Source organism: Vicia villosa, linkage group LG1, assembly GCF_029867415.1.
Source record: "Vicia villosa cultivar HV-30 ecotype Madison, WI linkage group LG1, Vvil1.0, whole genome shotgun sequence".
Lineage (NCBI taxonomy): Eukaryota > Viridiplantae > Streptophyta > Magnoliopsida > Fabales > Fabaceae > Vicia > Vicia villosa.
In genome coordinates this window covers 227,003,150-227,025,631 of record NC_081180.1, presented here as the reverse complement: position 1 = coordinate 227,025,631, position 22,482 = coordinate 227,003,150, and positions in this window count along the sequence as shown.

Sequence of the window (22,482 nt, the reverse complement as noted above, 5' to 3'; positions counted from 1 at the left end):
GGATTGACCAACATCAGTGTTTGTATTACTAACAGGAGTTTCCTCAGGATTCCCCACTGGTGTATTGACAGGATTTTGTCCGGCTGCAGGAGCAACAGGCTGCTTCGGAGGTAATGGAGTATACACACGTCCACTTCTTGTTACACGACTTACATCAGCAATGTTCACGACAGATGAAAGAGTTGGTAAAGGAACTTCTTGTCCATCCTTTATCATTGTTGCATTGTAGTTGTATGGAACTGCCTTGTCAGAGTCATAAGGAATAGGTCCAGGTAGACAAATGATCAAAGGAGCAATAGGAACCTTTGGCTTGTTGTAAGTAACTTCCATGCGCTCAGGCATGTTGAAATGAGGAACGATGACGTTAACTGTAGGCATTTCCGAGTTGATATCTGAGACTAAAAGCTCATGCGGATAACATCCTATCATGTTAACTTCATTTTCATCCCTATTTCTGTAGATCTCAATAGTACCATTATCTAGCAAAACTTGGAGATCTCTTCTCACAATGGAACACCCGTGAGGATCCACACAACATATTCTACAGGAACCGTATTGATGCTGGCGAAAATTCTGCCCTCGACAAAGAGTAGCGTGCATTTGTACCAAATCTGCTCTTGAGAAGTTGATATTATAGACTCGGTATTGGCCAGGACACCCATACACCATGTTTACAACATGCCCTCCATGATTGGGCAGCGGATTTGCTTGCACATTAGGACTAAAATTTCTGAAAGAGAGGAGATTAGATCTAACCAACCTCTGAACTTCATATTTCAAAGCTATGCAATGCTCAAGATCATGGCCCGGTGCTCCTTGATGATAAGGGCATGAGACCTCTGCTTTGTACCACCATGGGAGTTTCTCAGGTACTGGTGGTGGTGCTTTAGTTTGAACAAGACCTCTTTCAACCAACGCAGGGTACAATTCTGTGTAGGTCATTGGAATCGGATCAAACTGTGGAGCTCTTTGTACACGATTCTGATTATTGTTAAGCTGCTGAGCCTGTGGTCGAGGCTGTTGTTGTTGAAACTGCGGGGTAAATCCCGGATTCGGTGTTGTGTTAACGACTGGTGTGATAGAAGCAACCTGTCGCTGACGATTGACATTTCCTCTTGGCCTCCCTTGGGATACCATGTCAACACTTTGTTCCTTCTTCTTTTGGAAACCACTTCCGAACTTTTTGGTTCCACTTGAAGATCCACCTTCTTTAGTCAAACGTCCGGTTCGGACTCCTTCTTCTAGACGCATCCCCATGTTTACCATTTCGGTGAAATCACTTGGAGCACTAGCAATCATGCGTTCATAATAAAACGGACTGAGAGTATTCAAGAAGATCTTTGTCATCTCTTTCTCTTTTAACGGTGGATTAATCTGAGCAGCAGTTTCTCTCCATCGTTGGGCATACTCTTTGAAAGCTTCATGGTCTTTCTGAGCCATGGATTGAAGCTGATCTCTGTCTGGAGCCATATCCGAGTTATACTTGTATTGTCGGACGAAGGCCTCCCCTAGATCATTGAATGTTCGAATATTAGTGCTATCCAAGCCTGTGTACCACTTCAGTGCGGCGCCAGTCAAACTGTCTTGAAAGTAATGGATAAGCAACTGATGATTATCTGCATAAGTAGACATCTTTCTGGCATACATCACAAGATGACTTTGCGGACAAGAACTACCTTTGTACTTCTCAAAGTCAGGGACCTTGAACTTAGCCGGTATTTGTACACTGGGAACCAAACATAGCTCCTGGGCATTCTTTCCAAACAAATCTTTTCCACGAATAGCTTTGACTTCCAACTGCATCTTGTTGAACTGCTCTTGGAGATCTCCCACAAGATTACGCTGATTTGTGCTATCACCTTGATCATGATAAATCTCATTTCCATCATAAGGAACAGTGTGAACCGTAGGGGTCGGAACCGTCATAGTGGGTTGAGAAAGTGCCATAGTGATTTGGGAAAAAGTTACCCCCGAATGTGGAACAAACGCCGAACCCTGTGCAGCAGGCGCTTCAGTTGTAACTGTTTGAACCCCAGAAACATTATGGCGGAAACCTGTACCAAAGCTGAAAGGCGTGCCCCAACCTTCTGGCATGGAGAAAGATGGAATACCGAATGCAACTGTAGAAACTGGAGTAGTGACTTCAGATGTTACCGTTGCTTGACTGTTGGGTGGCGGCGGCTGATTCTGTGCGGCCATCAAGGAGTCAACCAGAGTCGTGAGATTTTCCAATTTTTCCTGAAGGGTGGTCACTGTACCACGGAGCTCAATATTCTCTTGTTCAGAACTTTCCATTATTCTTCTTCTGCTTGAACGAGTATTGTATCTGTGATCTGATTGTGAGCGCGGTCGAGAAACTTTGAGACGCGACAGCTTGACGATCTAATGGAGAAAGATCCAAAAGATGAGACTCTATATAACAGACTCGATATGCAGAATGATGTATGCAAAAAGAAATTTATGATTTTTCCAAATATTTTAAAGATTATTTCCTTGCAAACATTTAAACACAAACAATTCTTTTATTGAAACAATGGGAAATGTTACAACATTGGAGCGTAGCTCCTTACAGAATCAAATGATAAATAAAAAGCTAAACAATCCTAAGCATCTTCATCAGACGAAGAACCAAATGCATTGTGCAGCTTGAGCTTCATGATTTCTTTCCCATAGTAAGCTTTCAACTCGGCCTTTTCAGCCCTCAGTTTGTCAATCACATTCTTCCAGTCGTCAGGTATTGGAGCGTTGCTTGTTGAGCCTTCAAGATTCTTCTTGCTTTCTTTGATGTACCTCTTGATTGCAGCGTCTTTCTGACGAATCTTCTCATCTTTGCTCATGAGCCATCCATCTTGACAGTAGAGAGTTTCTTCGTGATCTTTCACTCTTTTCTTCAACTTTCTATTTTCTACCTCAGTGCTACGAAACTTTTCTTCCCAAGCATCTTTTTCTGTCCTTATCTTGGCTAAAGTGTCTTGGTATTCCTCCATAGTGGGAACGTTGGGTCGTTGAGACACTGCAGGAAACATGGGTTTTTCATAAGCATATGGCATTTGGAACTCTTTTGCTCTTTTCTTTACCCAGCAGGTGTAGGCGTCCATGGCAATGCAATTTCTTTCCTCGCCTTTTTCTTTCCATCGGACGTCGTACCAAGCTCTCATCATTCTTGCTTTCAACTTTTTAGGATTATCCCCTTCTCGGTAAAAGTATCCTTCCACTGAGGGACCAGCAGGTTTAACTGAATTTGCATACCCGAGTTGTCGTCGGGCTAGGACCGGATTATAGTTAATTCCTCCTTGTGTACCAATGAGGGGTACGTTGGCGAACTCTCCACAACTCTCAATGGTTTCTGTACCACAGCGAGCTAAGGTATACCAACGAATATCATTATTAGTAAGAGACATAAGTCTTCGAGGCCAACGCAAACCTTCTCGGTTTTCCGTGAAAATAGGAGACTCAGGTAAGTGTGAAACAATCCATTTGAACAACAAAGGTGCACAACATACAATGATTCCACCGCCTTGGCGATTCCTATGATGGACAGAGAAGTACATGTCACCAAGTAAAGTCGGAACAGGATTTCCAATCAGAAAGATCTTTATGGCATTGATCTCAACAAAGTTGTCGACATTGGGAAACAGAACCAACCCATAGATGAGCAAGGCTAGTATAGCTTCAAAAGCTATCATGCTACCAGTTTCGATGAAATCAAAGGCTTTCTTTACCAGGAAGTGTGAAGTTAAACCCGGGAGGTTTCCTTTGGTAGTCCAATTACTCTCTACTTCAGACTTTTTCAAATGGGTACTTGCTGCAATGACGTGTGACTTAGGAATGGCTTCCAAACCATTGAAGGGTATTTTGTCAGACACGGGAATACCCAAAAGATTGGCATATTCTTCCAAGGTCGGTACCAACTGGTAGTCTGGAAAGGTAAAACAACGGTAGACGGGATCATAGAACTGAACCAGAGTCTTGAGAAGTCCTTCATCAACATGAGTGTTCAAAATAGGCAAAAGCTTTCCATAACTTTTCCTAAAATTAGAAGGATCTTGTACAGAAGATGCTAACTCTATCAGTCTTTCTACATCAGGCGTTTTGAAACCGTATTTTTTGGTATACCTTTTTTCCATAACTTAATCCTATAATGTTTGCAAAGAAAATTCTCTAAAATTTTTGGAAAAATCATGTTTTTTTATGGAAAAAGATGGGTTTTTTTAATGAATGTATGAATGTATGGATGCATGGATGCCACATATTCAAACATGGTAAAGCAAACATGGTAGTTCAAACATGGTAACATGGTACTACAAACATGGTAACGCAAACATGGTAACGCGAACATGGTAACGCATAAGTTCAAAGGTCCAAAGTCACGAGCATGAGGTCAGAGAACCAAAAATGGGATAGTTCTAGTTAATCACCTGCATGACATGTTCTACTGATACGTCAGAGTCTACATTTTTCTTTCGGATATTACCGGCCTTCCACAATTAAACTCATGAGCCAGTAATATTCTCAAGAAAAACTCGTCTGAGTGTGGTTCTCCGCATGACAACTAATCCAGGTCTTCACCTGAATAGTTTCTGCACCACAACCTAATAAGGCCAGGATGGGTTGGGGTTCTACGGTCTCTCAGCTTCTACAGTTCAATGAAAGTAATAATGTCTTCGCTACGAAACATGCTAAACATATATTACCAACAAGGAACCTCCACTGAGCGGAAGGATTCTCACGTGCGCCTGCACATGACTATACCCTCCACCTAATTTCTTATGTGTACTTAATCCGGGTTAGGATTTGTCCATAATGTATCACTTGTAACAGAACCACGCAAGTACCAGAACCACACATATAACAAAAAATGGAATGAAAAATAAAGCAAATAGAATTAACCCTTCCTTTGGAAACAATAAAAAGATGGTCCCCAGCAGAGTCGCCATTTTTCTGTCGCGGGCGAAAAATCGTTTGTCTTTTCTAAATGAGACACCTGATGCCTTCTTTGGGCTCGAGTGCTCAAAAAAAATGATTTTTCTTTTGTACCGACCAAACTTTTTATTGTTTCCAAAGAAGGAAAAGGAAAAAAGCTGCAATAACCTAAAAGTGGGGGAGAGATCTTGGGTAAGAGGGTTGGTTATACGAAGGGAAGGTATTAGCACCCAGCGTATCTATAGTACTCTATAGGTTTCTTTTCTTTGTTTTTCATTCCATATTGTTGAGAGGTTCTGGTGAAATAGGTGGGACCTAAGGTGTTTGTTTGATTATGCTCGCAAAGATCATCGCGATCCTCTGCATACATATCCCCTAGAGGGAATCAGAGCATCTGTAGCTCGGGGTCTACGGGTGCTAAGGTTTGAATGGTTTTTTTTGTTTTGTTTTGCTCGCCAAGGATCGACCTTGTGCCTACGTATTCTCAAAGGGATGTTGAGAAAGTCAGAGCAATCGTAGTTCCCACTTATGCTAGTGGAAGCAAAGGAAAATAGACAAATGTCGTCTAAATGCTAGATGTATCTAATCTATATCATCACATACATCTGTTTGTTTTTTGTTTGATTATCTTTTTCATTATAAGCACGGGGCCATGCCACTTAGGGTGCTTAGAATGATAAAGATGTTTTTTGTTGTTTAACCAGCCTTGTGGCAAAAGTTTCAATGAAGTCAGCCTTGTGACAAAAACTTTGATTAATCAGCCAGCCTTGTGGCAAAAGTTTTAATAAAGTCAGCCTTGTGACAAAAACTTTGATTAATCATCCAGTACGGTGGTAAAACAGTTTGATTGATTAGCCAGCCTTGTGGCAAAAAAGTTTGATTGATTGATTGATTGTGATGATATATAAGAGATACTCCTAGCATAGAGATGAAAAATGTCTAATCTCCTAGGGTATTTGTTTTGGATATTGGGGATGCTTATAAGAAGCCCGTGGGTCCTTGTACGAAGCCCAAGAGGAGGCTATCCGAGGGTCCTTGCATTGTAAGCCCAAGAGGAGGCTATGGGAGGGACAATCCAGGTTCCTTGCATTGTAAGCCCAAGAGGAGGCTATGGGAGGGTCACTCGTTTGTACAAAGCCCAAGGGGAGGCATGGTATAGTTGGTTTGAGCTCTTAGAGCGATTTCACCGGGAAACCATACTCTATGTCCTAACCTAAACTAGGGAGATTCTTTGCACGAAGCCCAATAGGAGGCTATGGGGAACCTAGTGTTGTACTAAGTTGGATAAGCACACATATCACACATATGAACAAACATAAACAAGTATGAACAAACATGAACAGGTACGAACAATTATATATATGTATGACAAAGTGTGTGTATAATGGAGTTTATGAAGGAAATATACCTGTAAGCATGATCCGTTTGTATACACAGGGCTCGGGACTCACACTCGGGGAGAAGTCCACTTGAATTTATTCAAAGTTATGTAAACAGGTATTCACAAAAGGGCTTGGGACTTATACCTACATGGAGGCCCATGATATTTTTTTTGGGAAGATTTAAAGAAACCTTCATTTTTGGTTTGTTATTCAAAGTTAAAAATCAAACTGATCGAGATATGTACAAAAGGCGTACAATGAAATACCTAATTTCATGTACTTGAGTGGGTATGTACAAAAGGGGCTTGGGACTTATACCTACATGGAGGCCCGTGGTATATTTACAAAAACATGGTTGATCGTTTTACTTACAGACGCGTTGTTTGAAAGAAAACAAACTGTTTGAAATTTTTGTTTTGAAAAAGTTTTCTGTATAAAGAAAAATTGTAAAAGGAAAAAGGAGTGGGTCTTATACTCTCTAATATTCGAGAGGCCCCACATCATTTTGAAAACCAAATGATCAATTAAAAGATTTAATCAATAGTTTCAAAAAGAAATGGTTTATTGTTTTTTTGAAAAGAATCGCGATCGCTCGTTTTAAAACGATTTGAATTTTGAAAGAAGTCAATTTAATCAAAAGATCATCCTCAATTAACACTTAGATAATTAGGATTTGCTTCAAAAAATATTTACAAGTTACTAAGTTTGAAAATCAAATGAAAAATAGTATTTAAAAGTATTAAAATTACTTAAAAAACAAGTCATTTTAAAACTATTAAAAAATGTATTAAATAAATATTTTTTGATGATTTTTTTTTGATATTGTCAAAATATGTATATTAAATAAGAAGTGTGTAAAAAATGAATAAAAAATGAGTTAATTTGATTGGTTAAATTAATTGGTGAAGTTGTGTAAAAAATTGAAGAAAAATAGTGTTTAAAAAAAGGTTTTGGTCCCTAAGGGTGTTGAACCCACGACCTCATGCTCACCACTCAAAAACATAACCAACTGGACCACGCGCGTGGTCTGTTTATCAAAGGCAAGGATTTGGTTATATTTCAAACTCAATTTCTGAATTTCCTTCGCAAAAAATGGCGCCAAGAACACCATCCCCATTTGAATTTGAAAATCTTTGAAACTGAACCAAATTGATCAAGTGAAGGGTCTATCTTACTCGTTTTTTCACAAGGAACATGATGGTGGTCTTTAATTGCATTTATTTTTGCTCTAAGGTGATCAATTTTGTGATGACCTTGTGTATGATCAATTTTGTGATGCAATTGATTGAGGGTTAATGATCCTCATAGGTGCAGAAACAAGATGGTATGCTCATATTTCATTTATGATGCGTGCAAGTATGAGTTTGAAGTTCAAGTGACTTACCTTCAAAAACGGCCAAACTGGAGATTTGATTCTTCAATATAAGTGTTACAGATGCTTTGTATCAATCTGGATAGCTTCAATGATGATTATGGAAGGTGTCTGGATGTCTGGAACAAGCTGAATTCATCTGAGCATGGCCATGGCACTCGAACTGCAGTATGGTTCATGTGAGGATCAAGCTTAGTGATTTTGGAGTTACAGGTCAGGGATGATGATTGGGATAGCTCATATATGGTATATAGGATGTGTTAGAAGCATTAGTTTGGACAGAAATGAGCTTGTGTGGATTTTGGCATGATAAGGTCATGGTTATGCATATTTGAGAAGTGAGGTAGTGATTTTGAGTTTGAGGTGTTTTTGGAGTGTGTGAGTGGATCAAACACATCCCATATGATGTTTGTGGTTTGTGGGAAGCATCACTTTGGTCAGAAATTCAAAGGTTTAGAGGTTGAGCATTTTACCTCTTTGAAACTTAAGAAAACTTGCATTCTAAGAAAGAAAGAGAAAGCCTATAATTTGTGTGACTTTGGTGTGCATTGAAGAGTGGAAATGACCTCTATTTATAGGCCATGGATTCTGAATACAAGGCTCTTGCAAGTTGCTTCAAGAATGATGATTTGGCTTAAGAGATAAAAAGGAATCTTTTACATTTAATGCAAAATGGTTAAAGTGACCAAACCATGGTTAAAACTCAAGCTTCTTATCCCTTTCCTATCTGATCTTAAACCAGAAAATATCTTCTAATTATTGCATTGGTGTGTCATCACTTGCATTATTTAGTAAGATAGTGCATAACTTAGTGAAAATGGCATGAAATTCTAAGTGAAAGTGATCCCTAAATGCATAATTCAAAACCATGGCTACACTCCATATTTTTTCATGCTCTTTGACATTTTGGAAAGCTCATATTACACACTTCAAAACCCTAGTTGAAAGTTTCTTCAAGATCTTTAAGGAAGTGGGTGAAAAAGATCCATGAACTTTGAAGAAAATGAAGTTTTAAGTGAAATTTTCAAAAGATACCAACTTTGAAGCTCCATATCTCTTAAATGGTTGATCTTATGGAAATAATTTATATGTGTCAAAGTTGTTTATTGGATCAAAATCTACAACTTTCATGTTGGAAGTTTTTTTCAGTTTGTAGGTGAAATTTTGAGAAATTCCCTTTCAAAGTTTGGAAAAAACCATGTAAAACACTTAGAAATTTTTCTAAGTATGGAAAGTCAAACTTTTGACTTTTTGATTCTTGATTGATTTTCTTGATTTTTCTTGATCAAATGACTTCTCATATCATATATTGATGATTCAAAACTTCAAAAGTCATAGTTGACCAAAATTCCCCAAAAGTCAATGGTGATCTTGTACAGTTGACTTTTTCAGACGAATCGCGTTTTCTGGAGATTTCAAATGAAACAGGCTATCCTCACCAAATGAATGATATGAATGGATCACATTGGAGCATTAGAGGATATTGAGCCATGGTTTGAGTTGTGACACCATGTCCTGATTAAAAAGTCAGTTGTTCAGTGAATTAGGTCAAAAACCCTAATTGTCGACCTGATGAAATTGATGACTGTGGATCTTGAATTGAGATGTAACTTCCATTGTATATTGTCATAGGGATTATTTGAGGATGATTGAGGTCTTTGATTGACTCCCTGGGGATTTTTAGGGTTTCCCAAATGTGATCCCTGATTTCAGTCCCTGATAGTTCAAAACCCTGAGCTGAGGATTTGTCTGATCAATCTTTGTATAGGAGATGTTATGAGCCAATGGATTAGGTCAAAATGATGCACTTGGGGTCTTGAGGTTATGTCCCAATTCATTAGGTCAATCTCTGAGCAACAGTCAGGAGTATGCTATCTTCAGTCAAAACCCTAATTCAGTCGATTCAAAGCTGTTGAGCTTGTTGAAATGAATCTCTGAGTACCAAATGTTGATTGATGATGAAGATGATTCACTTGAGATGAAGGGAGAACAAAACCCTAATTGATTGTTACTTGTACTGATGAGTGATTTCCTGATTAAATCCTGCTGAGTCACAAGTAGCAAACACAAGCTATGCAATTTGTTAGAGATGCAAATGATGCATATGCAATGATATGAGGTGGTATCTTAGGTCAAAAATTGGGGTATGACAGTGAGGAATCTTTGTAGATGCTTATTTGCATCTTCATTGATTCGTCCTGCAAACGGCTTGCTCTCCAACTGTCGGATAGTTGAAGGATGAAGTTGGAAGTGTGCAACATTGACCGGTTGGTTTACAATGGTCATTCTTCCAAGCGGTGCATTGGCTCTTCCATAATCACCCAAAAGTCTCTCTGGAGGAGGTGGATCAGCTGCCATAGTTTCAGGCTCAGAATCTGACTGCTCGGACTGAATAGATATTATTTCTTCGTCTTCTGATTCTGAAACTACAGGGGAGTCTTCTTTCGATGCCAGTCTTTTTCGCTTGACTTCTCGGAGTCGTGCTCTCAATAGTCTTTCTGGTTCTGCGTTAAAAAGAAGTTCAGCTGAGGCCTTACCTCGCATACAAGATTAGAAATCGATTAGTAGATAAGTAAAAAAAATTAAAGTTAAAATAGCAAATAAAAATTTCAGCAAAAAGAATTTTAATTGCAGAGCAATAAAATTTTAATTGACTAAAATAAAACTTATATTTTGGCATTCCCCGGCAACGGCGCCAAAAACTTGATCGGAAAAATAGCAAGTGTACTATTTTCACCGGTGTAGTTATAATGGGTTTTACCCCAAGTATCGATCACGAGGATTGCGTAGGAAACACAAGTTATTTAAGTCAATTAAACAAAAGAGCAAATAGGTGTTTTGTTATAATGCAATAAGTAAATTTAAAAAAAAGAAATAATAAAAATACGCTGAAATTAAAGTTTGACTTTTTAGATGTAATTTGAGGTAATGCCAGGGTAGGTGTTTGATCTTCCTTATAATGACTCTGTAAAAAGATCTCTTCAACAAGTTCATAGAATGCAACTATTTGTTCTTAAGAGTGTTTCCCTAAGTCCTTAGTGGAAAACCTTTTAGTTTGCAATCCTATTGCCTAAGTCCTTAGAAACAAAGGTTTGTAAACCAAAGATGTAAATAATCAAGAATGTTCAAATAACCTTTCGGTATCCCTAGTCCTAGGTGATAACTACTAGATCAAATTGTTTAAAAACCTTAACAACCGTAGTCCTACAAATTGTTAACCGTAGATCAATCTTTGTTTTTCCGACAAAGAAGGCATAAAAACATTAAACAATCAAATTGCATAAAACTAATACTTGATTAAAGAAATACGGAATTCAAAAGTCATTACAATTCAAATCAGGGACACCCCCCTGGCATTGGGGGGGTTTAGCCTCTCATAATATTCAAGAAACCAAAATCAGAAAGTTTAGACATTTACAAAAGATTAGGAGAACTCTGATCTTCAATGGCTTCCACCGTTGAATCTCTTCGTCTTCCACAACCTTGATAACGCTATCTTGCTCTCTTCTGGAATTCTTTCGTACGATCCAAAAAGTGCCTTCACCTTGTCTTTCAGTCTCTTTTAATCTCCCTAGGTTTTCAGATCTCAGCCGCAATACCTAAACTGCCCCTGGACTTTAAAAAGATTGGAAAAACCAAAATTCAGAAAATTGGTCCGCACAACTGACACGGCCGTGTCACTTGACACGGGCAGACCGTGTCAGCTTCTGGTCTGAGGGTTTATATTCTTCAGGAGGTCGGACACGGCCGTGTCAGGTGACACGGTCAGACCGTGTCCGCCTCTGCCCATATGTTCCTTCTTGGCTTTTTGCTTCCTTTTTTCACACCTCTTGGCCATGCGATCTTCCATCAATCCCAAGCTAAACTGAAACCATTACCAAACGAGATAAAAAGCACCTAATTTACAATGAGAATGACACAAAAACAATCTTCACACAAATAGACTTAAAATTAGATAAATTAAAGAAAACATTGGGAAATAAACACAAAGTGTTACCAATCATGATGATAGTGTGTCGAATTTATGATGAAATTGAGTGTAAAATGGTGACCGATCAGCTAGGGATAGTAACCGATAGTCCAAAGAGAGCCTTATGTATTTTTTAGATTTTGGTTATTTATTAGTGTTTTAGCAAGAAAAGATAAAGTATGGTCCAAGTGGACAAAAGGAAAATAGCGGAAGCATAAACATATGTCCAAGTGGACAAAGAGAAAATGGCGGAAAGTAAATATGATGAAATGATAAAATAAAGCGATAAAGCGAGAAATATAAAGAGCGGTAATATAAAGAGCGGTATAGTAAAGGTGCGGAAATTAAAGTTAGTTGTTAAATGTTAAAGATAACCATCTTGAAACTTGTCAAGTATGTTATCAAAGTTAGTAGGAAGATCAATGGTGAGTGAAGGATGTTCTTGGATTTAAAGTCAATGGGGTTTATCAGAAGCTTGATAAAATCATAGCGACTACACGATAAATACCTCCACAAGTCTTAAATCACCGCATACAATTCTCTTCCATATTTGATCTTTTTTGATTCGGGACACGAAATATTGCGCTATGTTAAGCAGATCGCCAAGTGATTTATGTAGAAATCACCCTACAACGAGGCCGGTCAAAACTTTATGTGCTAATGCATGCGAGAAGAACGATATGTAGATCGCCTTCCGAAAGCAATACCGCACGAAAAGAAAATAGGTAACGATCTAGTCTTCACTAAGAATCCATAAGAATTCTCAAAGTATTAAGACTTTCATCGATCAAAAGAAAAAAAGGAGAAGAAAAAGATAAAATGCATAAAAATAATCAACTCACACTATCATTAATATCATTCATCTAATATTATGGATTTGGTTCTTTCAAACCTATCAACATCCTAGATCCAATGATATTAATGAAATGGAGGAAGAAGAATAAAATTCACAAAAGATAATCAACTCACACTATCATTAATATCATTCATCTAATATTATGGATTAGGTCATTTCAAACCTATCAACATCCTAGATCCAATGATATTAATGAAGTAGAGGAAGAAGAATAAAATTCACAAAAGATAATCAACTCACACTATCATTAATATCATTCATCTAATATTATGGATTAGGTCATTTCAAACCTATCAACATCCTAGATCCAATGATATTAATGAAGTGGAGGAAGTAGGAAACCAAAACAAGCATAAAAAAGGCAAAAAACCACATTCTGCCAGCAGGAAATCGATTTCATGCAGGGGGAAATCGATTTCCATAATGCAGTTTTCAAAAAAAACAAGTTACGTTCAGCAGGAAATCGATTTCCTCAGTGTAAAATCCAGCAAAAACAGCATTTAGAGGCATAAAACTTGATTTGAACAAATGTACAAACACCTTATGATCAAACACCAATTGGAGCACGAATTTTCCATCAAATCACCATCAAATAGCACCAATATAGCATCAAAGATGCATCACACACAAGCAACAAAGATCTACATCATGATATACAAAAAGGATGAAGAAAATTTACCAAATCTTGAACAAAACTTGGATCTACTTCAAGAATCACCAACACAAATCTTGATCTCTCAACAATTGAAGAAAAAAAAGTGAAATGGATGATGGTTTAGCTCAAAGTTTGTGAGGTTCAAGATGTAACTCACAAACTTTATGAAAGAATAAAGAGCTTTGGTGAATTTGGTAGGAATGAGGAGAGAAATTGCAAGAGGTTTTTTGGCTCTCAAAGCTTGAGAAATGAGAGAGTAGTGGGCTCTATTTATAGGATGAGAGCAAGAGTAGTGGTAATTTGGTCTTTTTGCATTTGGTAATTAGCTTGTGTTTAATTAGTGATTAAAGTGGCAATTAAATGGTAAGAAATGGTAAAATGAGGTTAAAGAGGGTTTAATGAATGAGTTAATTTTGATGAGGTGGAAAATTGGTGAAGTGATCAAAGAAAAAGGTGCCAAAATGATGTCAAGCTTCCCTCTCTATTTTTTTTGAATTTCGCCTGAAGGAAATCGATTTCCCCAGGAGTGAAATCGATTTCACTCTGTTCCAGAAGAGAAATTGGCGCAAAATACACTAGGGAAATCGATTTACCCAGGAGGGAAATCGATTTCATGCTGTCCAGAATGTGATTTTGTTGAAGATTGCTGCAGGGAAATCGATTTACCCAGTAGGGAAATCGATTTCATCAGTCAAAAATGTGAAAAATGCCTTGTTTATTGCATGTCTTGGCTTGGTACCTACAAAACAAAAGCCTACAAAGAAACAAAGCAATATTTTTGGTATTTGGATTAGTATAATATGCATACAAGATAAACAATCATTGGTGCTTGATTGTCCCTCTGATTGATGAGATGAGTGCAACACCACAAACAAACTTCCACGTGAAGCTCTTGATTAGTGATTGGGATATGAATGATATAGGATCTTAGGGTCAAAAATTGGGGTATGACAGATGAGATTTCGTTTTATTCATTTTTTAGAGTTCCAAGACAACTGACTAACGTCATAATCATTTATGACTCAACTTTCAAAATGTCTTGTCATTTTCAAAAACGTCTCTTCAAAACGTGCATTCCCACGTTTTGTCATTACTTGTGATCATTGCTCCTATATACTAGGAGTAAGGCTAACAACTGTTAGGCCGCCGTTGGATTAAATTAGTGCTTGCCGCATGTCTTTTGACCTTTACACAAAAGATTTGAAAAGGTTTCCACTAAACCTTTAAATACTTAACCCTTTTCCTTCACACAACTTCATCTTTCATTATTCTGCGATCATCACAGAAAAAAAATCCTCTTTGGTTTTTAACCCAATTCTTGAAACAAACTCATCCATGGCGTCTTCTTCAAATGCTCTCTAACCTATTCAAAAACTTCAAAATCCCACACAGATATGGAATCAACAACATATTCCATACCCAAACGCCGCAGAGACTCGCGCTATCTACGCTTCTCAGGTAATCATTCCTTTTGAACTTTCTGGAAAAACTCATGCCTTTATGGGCTCCTTACCTGGAGGAAATAACCCTTCTTTGGGTAAATTTTTTCCTGCTTATTATAAAACTAGGCCTTTGGTTAGTAAGAACAAAATAGATGAAGATGGCCACCCAATCTTAGCTGAACCTTACAATGCAGATGATACTTCGATTGAAGCTACTGCGGTCTTAGAAAAAATTAGGTTGAATTATGTAACCAATTTCGTGAAAGTCTTTAGGTCAATTCCTTTAGCAAAAGATCCTGACCTGTATTACGCTTGGCTAACTAAAGTAGAAAAACAAAAGACTTCATTTTGGAAGGAACTAGGGATTTATGACCTAATCCAATTATCCAAAACAGGTTTAGAATATAACCAAACCATGTTAGTAGCATCAGTACATTTCTGGGATGCTTCTCACAATACTTTCCACCTTCCTTGTGGAATGATTACCCCTACTCTCTTCGATGTAGCCGCTATCACAGGGCTTCGACCAACTGGGGAAATCTTCGATCCCAACTTCATGGATATTGACACCATCCAGTTCAACAAAGCGAAAGTCACCTATACTGTTTTTATCCAAAGATACCATGTCCAAACGACTACAGAAGTCACAGATGAAGAACACATTGCGTTTCTAGCACTCTGGCTTTCGAGATGTGTTTTTTGTTCTAGGTCTATCCAAGTAGCAAAGAGGTATCTTTGTATGGCTAACCAGATAAATGCTGGGAAAAAGTTAAACTTAAGCCAGTTAATTCTAGGATTCCTTTACGAGAACCTTGGTGAAGCAACAAATCTCGTCAAGAACTAGAAAACAGGATCTCTCCTTTTCGCTGGCCCCTTCTGGTTGTTGCAGCTATGGCTCAATGCTACTTTCGAGGCTCATCTCCCATATAAAGGTATTGTGGATGAAGAAGATACAACCATTAAAAATCGAACAGTGGAAGGAACTAGATTGGCTCACCTAACTCCAAAAGAAGAAACAGGAAAGCTTCAGGAATCTTTTTTAGCGTACATGATGATGTTCGCTAAACGTTATCAGTTTAGTCCTTCCATGGCTCCATTTGTAAAAAGGAAAATAGGTCCTGAGTGGTTTACTCGAGAATTTCCAGCAACTTCTCCAAATCAACAAGCCGAATCCATGGTTATTTGGGAGGCTTTCCTCACTCCTAAACTGTTATACCACCGACTACGATCCCCCAAAAGTCATTGCTGTCTTCTTTGCTATCAACCAAATCTGGTATCGAGACAATTTGGATTGGTTCAGCTTAAACCAAAATGCATGTATGACAAGAGGAATCACATGTGTCTACACACTCTGCATTTAGCTGAAGATGAATATGAATCCAAAATCTCCAAATATGCTGGCATCACAACTCTCTCTCCCATCTCCTTCGTGCCTGCCTTCTATTCTACCATAGATTTTCATCAATGGTGGACAGATTATTATACTACGCAAATCTTCGATGCTGAGAGCCTTACTCAAGAACTAACTGAAGCTTTTGCTGATGTGCAGGAGAACTTCCATAAAGGTACTTCGACTCATATTAAAGAAATCCAATCCTTTCAAAAATTCTTTGAAACTATGTACAAGCCTGATGACCTTAGTCGGACCGTTTGTGAAGCTGCGGTCACTTTACGTGAAAAGTTTTCTGCTAAACTGGATAAGTTAAAATTGCCCACATATGTTCGATTTGAACTACATTATGAAGTGGCTTTTAAGCTTAATCCTCCAAAATTCCCTCCACTACCTAGTGCTGATTTTGGTGTGGCTCTAAGTCCTCCTTTTCCAGACTGGTTTGTGTGTGGGAATGTTCCCAAAATCCTTTGCGAACAATCTAAAAAACGCACTGAACGTGTGGTTCCGACTAAGCACACCTTGGATAATTTCAATGGACATCTTCATTTAAGTCTTGAGCATGTTCGTGTTTTGACTCCTATACCTGAAGGTTGGAGTTTGGATTATCCTTCGACTAACTTTCTTTCCTTACTTAAATACTGACTTCTATCTTGTTCACAGCTGTGACCCGAAAGAAAGTTATTGAGGAAGCCCCTGCACAGAAAGGCACTGGAGCTTCGAAAAGCACCAAAACAAGTGGGAGCGATTCTGTCACTACTGGCAAGAAACCCACGGTACGTAGATACCTTATATTCTAACTTGTGCAATTTTATGAATATTACTCACTTTGATTAATGTGCATTTTCAGATTTCGAAACCTCCGACACCTTCAAAGCGGAAAGTTTCTCACACTAATGCTTCAGATGATGAGGACAATTCTCCCCCTCGTACCAGACAAGCAGCGAAGAAAAGACAAAAGACTACCATTTCTTTGACCAAAGAAAAAGGATCTGGGACTTCAAAGCTTACTTCATCGAGTGATAAGGTATCTTCTGAGGAATCACCTTTAAAGGTTGCTAGAACTATCCCAGTTGTGGAAAGCCATAACTCGAGCCCAGATAATGTCCCAACCAAGGTATTTGGATTTTATAACATAACCATTTTTCATATTTAACTTCAATGGCTAAGTTTATGTCTTACCTTGTAAATGTAGGATGACGTGGGCACAACTACTTCTGACCTCAAAACTTCAGACCTCAATATTGATCTTGATAATTTTCATGGTATACATTCGTCCTTTTTAATTGACACATAATTTCTTCAACTTTTCTGTCTTAACAAGTGTTGATTACACGTACAGGTATTCCTCAATGTAAATCTCCTGTCCTTTCTCTAGTTCTCGAAGACGTTCAACCTATTGCGACTATCATTTCACCTGTGCGTGTTTAGGAAAGTCATTCGGATGACGCTTCTCCAATTACCCATCAAGATGAAGAGACATGGAAGAAAACCCTCAACATTCAAATAGCGGCAATGTAGTTGAGCAGCCAACTGGGAGCGAGGACACTATTTCTGAACATGAGGATGTGGATGAAGCTTCTAATTTGCCTACACCAGGTAATAATGAAACTTCGACCTTCGGGACTATAGTTACCCCTGTGGCCACTTTGAAGCAGACCCCTGCAGTGCTCACTCCTACATAACTAGAGCGACTCAAGAATACTGATCCTGTAAGCTTCCTCAAGGCTATGATGAATGTCGAGAGTGTTTCGCCTATCAGGCTTGAACCTTCTTCGAATGTCTTGGCGGAAAGTAATAAGGAGAGTGATATTCCAAACCTCCTTCGTCAGATAAAGAAAAAATTCTTTGAAGCCAACCTTATCGAAGTTCCACGTAAGGATTCCACCAGCTGTTTTGGTTTGAACAATCTTTTGAAGAAGGTGGATTTACTCTTGGTGTCAGAGGAAGTCTCACAAGTGATTGTCTCGCTGAATTCTCTGGTCGATCAGCTTCAAGATGACATTCTTCGAAAGTGAGATGTTGACGAACAACTCAAGGCAAAAATAACTTCTCATAGTTCTTCGTGGAAAGCTGCTGGTGATGCAACTAGAAAGGATGATGTCCTTGAGCTTGAGCGTGCGAATCGCTAAAAAGAATATGAAACTTGTGAAGCGGACATCAAATCCTGGGAACAAGAAATTAAACTCCTCTAAGAGAAGATAAAAACTGCTAAGTCTCGCCAAGAGGAAATCAAACAATCCCAGCAGAATGAGTTGAATGAAGTGGCGCAGTCAGGGATTCGACACCTCGAGACGGCACAAAAGTTAGTACCAGAAATCAAAGAACTGCAAAAACAACAAGCACTAATCGAACGCCGTCTGTCATTGTGGATATCCCAATATTCCAAGATAAAGGATAATCTCCCTAAGGACTTTAATTAATTGCTTGCCCCTTGTGATATTTTTGCGTTTCGTACTTTGTTTCACTTTTGTAATCAAACTAGCCAAGGAATGTATGCACAATTTACCTTTCAATTATCCATATACTATATTCTGCAAATGTCACAAAAAATAACATTTTAACAACTCTTAAATTGCTAAAATTTATTTTCCCACTACCATAATGACCTCGATAGTGTATCCACGTGATATGATTACTCTTCGCAGCCTCTTAAGCCTAGATTTGACGTTTCTACTCCACTAGCCGCAACCATCATTAAATGATGACATCACTTTTTCAAAACGTCTACTTAAGACGTGCGTGTATCAGTTTCTAAAATGATTACACTCCAACTTCCAAGGCCAGAAACGGCGGACTCCCTATCTTCCCTCGGGGAAACCACTTGCGGTCCAATCAGAATTTAAAGAATAATCACTCTTTTATGGCCAACGTCCTCTATATAAGCCTTGGTGTTCTGCTCATTTCTTCATCCTCTTTCCATATTCCTATCAAAGTTTTCTCTCTTCTTCTTGTACCTCTTTGAATACAGAGTTTAAAGAATTTCCTTTTTGCACTTCCTTGCTTACAATGATACCTTTAACTTACAACACTATCACGTCTTCTATTAAGAAAGAATTTAAACTTTCTGTAGAAGAGTTCGATGAAAACAATATCAATGTTGACGCACTCTTTGCCAACCAACAACTACAGGTTTACCAGGGAATCCTGGAGGGGCCTGTTTATCCAAACATGCTGGCGGATTTCTGGATGTTTGCATCCCTCCGGATAGATCCAGAAGGAAGAACCACCATCGTGTCTCAGGTTCGAAGAGCCCCTATTACCATTTCTCCCTCGTCTATCTCTGAACTGCTGAGATGCGAGAACTCTGGAGAAGTCTTTGTTAAGAACTCCTTCACCTTGACCGCCTCTGCCGTTTTGAGGGCCCTCATGGCCAATGATCCTTTCAGTGCCAAAATTATCAGGATTTGGCATTAACTTCTAGTGGGCAACTTTTGCCCACGAAACGAGGATCAAGAAAGCATCATGGTGGAAGATCTGGAGTTCATACTCTGTGCTCTCCGGGGAAGAAAAATCAACTTTCCATTGCTGATTTTCAAACAGCTTGCCAAAGCTGTTGCTATATCCTCCTCTCGTCAGGGCATAGCGACATGTCTTCCTTATGGCAGGTTGTTATCTCAACTTTAGATCTTTTTGAAGCAGAAAGCTTGCCCCTGTTATCCTTGGAAGGTTTGGAACAAAGGATCAACTAAAGGGTGCATTGTTGGAAGCATTGTTGGAGGCGTTGTAGGCCTTAGTTTAATTGTCTACAATTTTGAACACTTCTTTGATAGCTTCTAGCGTGCCCCTATTTTTGTAACTTTGGTTTGCATGCAAACACAATCTACTTGACTGAATGTACTCTTTTAATCATAATGAAATGTATTTTGACATTGTTTTGTCTTTTTAGTTTATTTACTACATATCTCACTTAGATACAAAGCCATTCTGGTGCTTGTTCCACCATTTTGGCCCACGGCGCACACTTTTAAAGTCTACGTTTTTGCTATTTTCACTTCATGCATGAGTGGCTTGTATCTTTTCATATACTTCCCATTCACTCTCAAAATCCTGCGATCTTCTGCCAACTCTTCTATCTCATAAGCATTATTTGAGAATACTTTTAAAATTCGAAAAGGTCCTTCCCAGTGTGGGGACCATTTTCCTAAAGCCTGATTTTTTCGATCTATAGGCAAAATAACTTTCCAAACTAAGTCATTATTGATAAATGCTTTATCTTTCACCTTTTTGTTGTATGCTCTCGACACCCTTTCTTTTTGTCTTTTTTATCATTTCCAACGCTCGAAGCCTGTCTTCGTCCAGATCAACTAATTCGTTCATCATCATTTCCCAATACACGTTTGGGGAAATTTCTGCTTGTCTCTGGATTCGGACTGATTGCAAGTATATCTCAACTGGGAGTACTGCATCGTGTCTGAACGTTAACTGGAAAGGTGTAGTATTAGTAGCTTCTTTTGGTGATGTCCGACAAGCCCAAAGTGCCTGGTCCAAGGTCTTATGCCAATTCTTTGGTTTCTTCCCTACATGTTTCTTAATAAGACCAATTATCACTTTATTGGCTGCTTCGACCTGTCCATTTGCTTGAGCATAATAAGGTGTAGAAGTAAATAACTTGAACCCCATTTCTTTGGCGAACTCTTGCATCTTTCGACCAGTAAACACTGATCCCTGATCTGTGGTTATACTTTCTGGGATTCCAAACCTGTATAAAACCTGTCTTTGAATAAACTCAATCACAGCCTCCTGATCCACATTGGCTAGTGGTATCGCTTCGACCCATTTTGTGAAGTAGTCTATTCCTACTAAAATATATCTTTGACCTTTGGAAGACGTGGGACGAATTTCTCCAATTAAGTCTAATGCCCAACCTCTGAAAGGCCATGGTTTTATTATTGAACTTAATTCATTTGCAGGCGCATGTTGGATACTTGCATGTTCTTGACATTCGTGACACCCTTTTGCAAACTCTATGCAGTCTTTTAACATGGTAGGCCAGTACATTCCATAGCGGAACAAAAGCCATTTCATTTTGTGCCCCGCTTGGTGAGCGCCACATGCCCCACAGTGCACATTCGAAAGTGCCAAGTATGCTTCAGCTTCGCCTAGACACTTTAGTAAAACTCCCTCAGGGGTTTTCTTAAACAACTCATTTCCCATCAAGAAGTATGATAAGGCTCTATACTTCACCTTTCTATCTGTATCTGTCGATGGATCTTTCAAGTAGTTTACAATTGGACTCCTCCAATCTGTATCCGCTAGGGAGTCTATAATTAGAACTTCAAATTCCTCCTCGTTAGCGAAACCTAATTGTGAGTTCTCCAGATCACTTGGAGATAGCTTTGTGGCCATTGCTTTGCCTCTCACTTCGATCAATTCTTCTAGTTTTTCCTTTGATACTCTGTATCCTGAGGCTAATTGTGCCAAATCATTTGCTTCTTGATTGTTCACCCTTGAGACTTGTTTTAACTCCACATACTCGAATTTTTTAAGAACTCTATTTGTTATGACAAAATACATGATCAAATTCTCTTTGATACATTTGTATTCTTTCGTCAGTTGCTTAATCAGTAATTCTGAGTCTCCTTTAATTTCGACTCTAATTGCCCCCAATTCCAACAAGGCTTCAAGTCCGGCGATCAGTGCTTCGTACTCAGCTTCGTTGTTAGAGCATAACCGGCCTTCAATTTTGTACTTGAGTTTTGTTGGAATTCCATCAGGAGAAATTATGAGTATCCCAACGCCACTTCCTTCCTTATGTGTTGAACCATCGAAGTATAACTTCCAAGGCTTCAAATCTACGTATTGCTGCGGATTCTCAACCACTGCATGGTCAACAATGAAATCTGACACAATTTGTCCTTTCATTGCCTTAAGGGGTTGAAAGATTAGAGAGTACTCAGTAAGGGCCAAATCCCATTTTCCAATTCGACTATGCAATATTGGTTTAGATAGCATATGTTTAATGACATCAAAATGAGATGAAACATAAACGTCAACTGGCTTTATATAATACTTGAGTTTAATACAAGAGAAATATAAACAAAGGCAGAGTTTTTCTATTGTGCTATACCTAGTCTCTGCATCATTAAGTACTCTACTTAAGTAATAAATGGCTCTTTCGATGCCATTGCCATCTTCTTGAGCTAACATGTTACCTATTATATTATTGGAAGCTGAGATATACAGGCGCATGTGCTTCCTCCCATTTGGGGGAGACAATATTGGTGGATGCATCAAATATTGCTTAATTTTCTCAAAAGCTTCTTGATGTTCAGCATGCCATTCGAACCTTCCTTGCTTCAGTCGAAGTAAGGGGAAAAAGCTTGCGTGTGTCCACTCAAATTACAAATAAATCTTCTTAAGAAGTTTATCTTTCCCAATAAAGATTGTAGTTCTTTCTTCGTGGATGGAGGCTTTGTTTCCATAATAGCCTTTGTTTTATTTTGATTAATTTCTATTCCCTTTTTGTGGACTACGAAGCCTAGGAAATCT